We start from the raw sequence: 6341 nt of genomic DNA on the forward strand, positions 1-6341 counted from the left end.
AACTGTGGCAAAGAGCACTGAGGAGAGATTGAGAGAACGACATTTGAGCGAAATAACATCGACAAGAAGAAGATACAGATTGGCAAGGTAGGGTGGGATTTCCTGTGATCACCAAAAGGTACAGTGATCATCACTGAAAGCGCCTCGCTTCGCTGGGATCAGCTCTACAAACGGGCGCGTTTGGTTCCTACCGCCTGCCTGGTGCCCGTCCTCGATATTTTGCTCTTTTTTAAAACTTCAGTGTAAAGAGTAAAGTGTTTAAAGGTTTTATTAAACAGATATTAGTTGTCATTGATCTTTTCATCCGGTGTTTTATTTAAAAATTACTCCGCTTATAAAGTTCTGTCAAAGTTTTCGTAAGTCATTTTTGTTGTACTTCAAGGAAGACCATCAGAAAGAAGACAGCTAAACATTCTGTCACACCAAGCTCCTTGCAGTTCAAGTAAGCTTTCAACAATGTGTTCTTTATGTCATGTCATAATATTCATCTGAAGGTTGAGCTTAATTAGCGCGAAATTCGAGATTTACTACGTATCTTGCTAAGCCATAGTATTAGTAATCAGCGCGGAAAAAACCCCAAAATATTTGTATCCTATTTAAATACAAACATTTTGTAATAGGGGATGTTAGCCAGTTAGCTGCGCCACGTGACTCACCTGCTTTACAACCCAAGCCGGCATTAGAACACAGGTCGGCTAACACCTTGTCAGTGCGCCCCCTAACGGAGTTACTCCACTGCCTCCGCGCTGCAGGGATGGTGAGGCACGCGCACTTCAGGCGCCAGCACCTCAGTCAGCAGGAGCCACAAGGTCCGTCCAGACAGGACTACAGCAGCAAGGAGCAGCAGGAGGAGTCCCAGACAATGGCTGCTTTCTTTGCATTGCTTGGTGGGTTAGATTAGTTCCAGTGTGAATGATCTTTTAAATCTGCTTTTTTGTAATGAAAAAATAACATCAAAAATTGTTGTCACTGAGCACTTTTCTTAAATATTCTTAAAAAGTCCAATTTTATATTCATTGTACATTTTGCAATCCATTCATTGATTCATTGAGATTTCCCCCCAGTTCCTTGTTCACTGTCTTGTGTGGATCTCTCAGCCATTAATGAGCCTATTACATCCTACTGAAACACAGAGAGCAGAGATAGAGGTCAAAGTCTTAGCTCAGTCAAGCAGGCCTAGAGAGACACTTAGCGTCAGTATTTACTGTTGTCTGCTACGTTTTTCAGCCAGTGCACAAGGCAGAGAACCAGAAGAGGATGGAGCCCTGGTCCAGATCAATGAGGAGTAGGTTCTTCTTGGGTAGAATGAAAACCTGCACACACAGCCTAATCGTGTGCTTTAATTCATTACTCCTACAGATGTGCTATACTGAGTATTTCAGGTATTTCGTGGTTGTTCATCCCTGCATCACATGTACTGTATTCTATTCCAGCACATTAACTGTAAATCACAAGACCTTGTTTGGAAATGATGGTCTTTGGCACCAATTATGGTAACATCAAGACATCTGTGCAATTAAGAGCAGAAACTTCTAGCTATTAATGGTGATCCTTCTCTCTCAGAAGAAGAGGCTCAAAGCGAACATGGGATGGACAGCTGAAGGACCACAGTTGCTGCCCAGATCCACTGGAAGGTCCAAGTCATCCTGACCCTAGAGGAAAGCCTCAGGACCTTGGATCTCCCTCTGGGGGTAAGATGTCATATTACATTTTATATTAAGTGGTTAAAATGGGTGGATGAAATTGACTGAAGGTGCAGGTTGCAAAAACGACAGGAAGTTAAACGTACAGATGAAATGTATGCTAACGGTTGTCTTCCTGTATATGCTAATGCCAGGCAGGTCAGGCGTGCCGAAAGTCAGGAAGGTCACCAAAGAAACGACGGTCCTGCCTTTTGGTTTTGTACCTCACGTTGGAGCCCTTGTTCCAAGCTGCATCATTATATAGCCGGGAATTTTTTATGATACAGGTGAGGCACAAAAGTACAAAGTTTTCAGTAACTGTTTGGTACTTATTAATGTGTGATACAAAAAATGGATACTTTCAGTTATTGCCCAGGAAACCTCATTTGTAAATAATGATATTTTTTTGCAGCACGCTGTGTAACAGGTGTCATGTTTTTGGGATTGTCTGTGAGTGTCCTGGCTTCTGTGTTTTAGCCCCATTTCTGGATCCCTGCTTCCTGGTCTGGGTTCTCCAGTGTTCCGGGGCTCAGTCTGCCTTCCTGGGGACCTCAGCCAGTCAGCGGCCCAAGACCCATTGGTCCCCTGTTGCCACGCCTCCCCCTTGTAAGAATGCCAGCACCTGCCTTGCTTTCAATAAAAACACAGACAGACCTCACATTCAGTGTGAGCTATTGTTGCTCCCACATGTGGCCACATACTGAGCATTAACTCTCTGTCTGTCATGCAGCCCTGATCCAACTTACCCTGCGTGATCCAGTCTCAGCTCATCTGCCCCTGGAACTGCAACTTGTGAAGGATGGCGATGTGGGACTGTGTTAAAGCAACCTGTGTGAACTAGTGCGATAGACTCACTGACAGACTACATGTGCACCAACGCAGCAACTGGGCCCCAACTTGGTTAGCTTTGCATTCCAAGAGCTTGGTTGGGTTAATATGGTATCATTTCTGTTCATGTGATGAGGATTGTGTGGAAGAAATATGTGCGTTTTGCATAGTGATCAGCATAATTACTAGTCTAACTGTTTCTGGAGGTATAGTTAAATGGATAGTTTTTGGTTTGAGTAAAGCCTAGTTACATAAAATGTAAACATTTGTAACATACTGTATTTGCTGCCATTCGGCATATAACATTCTTTGAAGTACTGGGAAAAATCTTACAGGGTTTGACTGTTATATTTTAGTTGTATGTGCACAGGGAGTAAATCTATATTTCATAATTTATTTTCTTTTGTTTGTTTTAAATATATACACACGCTCTCATGGAAAAGAGTAAATAAATGTTTGTATGTTAGGTCTCCATATACTGTTGCCGAGCCATTTTATTTAGGACAAGCCATAGTCATTACACATTTAATTATCTAATTTCTGTGGATATATATTAATGCCAGGGGCCCTGGTAAAATACTTCCTCAGTGGAGACACCGCTCTAGTTACATCATTTACCCCATCTCATTAGTTTATTACTCACACTTACTTTTCAAATTCTAGTGCCTTAGGAAACCCTTTAAGTTTGGGTGTCAGACAGGAAGTCCAGTCATTTCACTATCAGTAGCTGGAGTCCCAGGATCTTGTGTGTTTAAGCTACATGAGTGTGACTCCAGGTTGGGTATAACACTAGTGACAAAGGGGTTACATCTGGATACATCAGCCTCATTAGGTTAGTTATGGCAGGGAAGAGCTCTAATACGACATCAATGGCCACAGGAATTTTGACATCTGCTGCTGACTGGGACGTGAGGGTTGATCCCGGGAAACAACTTAAGTTTCCAGAGGAGATTATAACTCTCAGACCAGATATAGTCCTGTGGTCCAGAGCAACTAAACAAGTGGTTCTTCTTGAGCTTACTGTGCCATGGGTGGAGAGGATGGAGGACCATGAGAGAAAGCTTGGGAAGTACCAGGCCCTCATCCACAAATGTCAACAGGTGGGATGGCGTTCTTGGAATTTGCCAGTAGAGGTAGGCTGCCGAGGATTCCCCGGGCAGTCTCTCTGGACTGCCCTGTCCAGGCTTGGCATCAGAGGTCTCAACAGAAGACGTCTAGTGTCAAACATCACTAAACGAGCTGAGACCGCATCTACTGTAGGTGGCTGTGGCTAAAGCGCTGTGAGCGCTGGAACAACCCACCAGGTAGAGAGGAATCACCTTGAGCAGTGGCTGTGGAGCCTGAGGGGCCGAGGGGGCTGCCCCAGGACGCTGGGGTTAGCTGTCAAGCCCTCTGGAGGTGTTGTGGGTTAATTGACGAAACACTGGTGAAGAACCACCTGAAGACCTGAAGAAAGCACAAACGGTCCACACCGCAAGCTCTGTCATGCGAGTGCTGGCCATCATCCTCAAGAAAGTGGCTGGATTTCCATCCAGCCGTTGGGGGTGGGAGCAATGAAACCATCGTATAACAGACTTCTGTCTATGTATTATGTCTCAGCACATTGTGTTTAAACTGTGAGATTGAAAGGGTTTAAATGTCTTTCATATTCAATTTACCTCTGCTTTCTTGCACTATAACAAGATCACCAATTTATCTCTGCATAGAACCCATGAATCATACAGCCGAAGATGAAAAACTCTCCCAGATTACCCAATTTGCAAAATAAAAAGTCTTTAACTACCCCAAAACATTTTGATGTGACTGAGAATAACTTCAGGCTGAAAGATACAGATTGGAGAAAGGGCAGTGTGTTGTAATAGTGCAAGCCGATTTGCAGAATATATAGTACAATATTTAACAAAATCTAATTTGCAGAAAAGTGTGGTTTATAAATATAAAATGTTTAATTCATACAAAAACATGAAAGTCTGTTAGCATAAATGAAAAATGTGCTCTCAGTTGTCAACTGTACATATGTAAATGAGTTTGTGTTGGTGACCGAAGGGAAACAGCTGTGAGCTAAGCCGATGTAGAAAAGTGTTAATAAAGTTTTGTTTTTTGAAGGTAAAAAAGACAGGAGTTTCCCGTGTGTGTGTGTCAGTCCTCCATAAAAGTTTATATTTACATTCGGTCTACTACAACATTATACGCCCCATAACCACTGTAACATGTAAGTTTTTTTTCACTGTTTCAGACTGACTGTGTTTCATTGCTAAGATGTAATGTTAAGACTGCAGTTAGACTGTTAAACTGCTCCACCACCCAAATACTGAACATCTTTCACTGTAGTCACATGCCTTGATGTCACTCTGTCACTTACCCTTGCAACTTGCACTGATCACATTAAGTCGCTGCTGTTCTGCCATACAATTTGCAATATTATACATTACTTTTTTACTTCAGAGGTTTTTTTACCCAGTTTAGATATTTTATTCTAGTATTGTATTTTTATCTATTTATAGTTTAGACCTGAGAAACTGTGTTTAGTTCTTATCATGTCAAGTGCTTTGAATGGCAATAAAAGCTGATTCTGATGTATATATTCTTCTCCTGTATGATTCACATCCATTTAGTCTGGCTTGCTGAGGTCACAGTCACATCACTCCAATGCTGCAGCCAAATTTCTCTGAAAAAACTGTCTAGATAGATGTGCAATGAGGTAGAGGCTGGCTCTCCTGAGGTTATGCAGGGTTGTTTCTCCACTATATTCAGACAAATCCATCCATCCATCCATCATCTGCCGCTTGTCCGGGGTTCGGGTCGCGGGGGTAGCAGCTTCAGTAGAGGCACCCAGACCTCCCTCTCCCCAGCTAACCCCACCAGCTCCTCGGGGGGGACACCGAGGCGTTCCCAGGCCAGCCGAGAGATATAATCCCTCCAGCGAGTCCTGAGCCTGCCCCGGGGCCTCCTCCCTGTAGGACATGCACAGAAAACCTCTCCGGGTAGCCGCCCAGGAGGCATCCGCACCAGATGTCCAAACCACCTCAACTGGCTCCTTTCGACGTGAAGAAGCAGCGGTTCTACTCTGAGGCCCTCCCGGATATCCGAACTTCTCACCCTATCCCTAAGGGAGAGTCCAGACACCCTGCGGAGAAACCTCATTTCGGCCGCTTGTATTCGCGATCTCATTCTTTCGGTCATTACCCATAGCTCATGACCATAGGTGAGGGTAGGGACAAAGATGGACCAGTAGATCGAGAGCTTGGCTTTTTGGCTCAGTTCTTTCTTAGCCACGACGGACCGGTTAAGCGCCTGCAGAACTGCAGACGCCGCTCCGATCCGTCTATCCAGCTCCCGATCTCACCTACCCTCACTCGAGAACAAGACCCCGAGATACTTAAACTCCTCCACTTGAGGCAGTACGTCTTCCCCAACCCGAAGAGGGCAAACCACCAGTTTCCGGCTGAGAACCATGGTCTCGGACTTGGAGGTGCTAATCCTCATCCCTGCCACTTCGCACTCGGCTGCGAACCACCCCAGTGCCTGCTGGAGATCCCCAGCAGATGAAGCCAGCAGAACGACATCGTCTGCAAAAAGCAGCGAGGCAATCCTGAGGTCACCAAACTGGACACCCTCGACGCCTTGGCTGCGCCTAGAAATCCTGTCCATAAATATGATAAACAGGACCGATGACAAAGGGCAGCCCTGGCGGAGCCCAACACGCACCTGGAACACGTCCAACTTATTGCCAGCAATGCGGACCAAGCTTCTGCTCCGTTCATACAGGGACCGGATCGCCCACAACAGTGGACCCCGGACCACATACTCTCGAAGCACCCCCCACAGAGC

General features: G+C 45.0%; 1 long non-coding RNA gene across 1 annotated transcript; it reads left to right on the forward strand.

The window, feature by feature from the left end:
* The first annotated feature begins 749 nt into the window (after positions 1-749).
* On the forward strand, positions 750-1960 carry LOC140581246 (uncharacterized). The gene is made up of 4 exons (XR_011984306.1): positions 750-887; positions 1228-1285; positions 1564-1691; positions 1838-1960. It is a non-coding gene; the product is annotated as an uncharacterized lncRNA (long non-coding RNA).
* The last annotated feature ends 4381 nt before the right edge of the window (positions 1961-6341 follow it).

This window comes from Paramormyrops kingsleyae, chromosome 20 (genome assembly GCF_048594095.1).
Source record: "Paramormyrops kingsleyae isolate MSU_618 chromosome 20, PKINGS_0.4, whole genome shotgun sequence".
In the NCBI taxonomy this organism is placed as follows: Eukaryota; Metazoa; Chordata; class Actinopteri; order Osteoglossiformes; family Mormyridae; genus Paramormyrops; species Paramormyrops kingsleyae.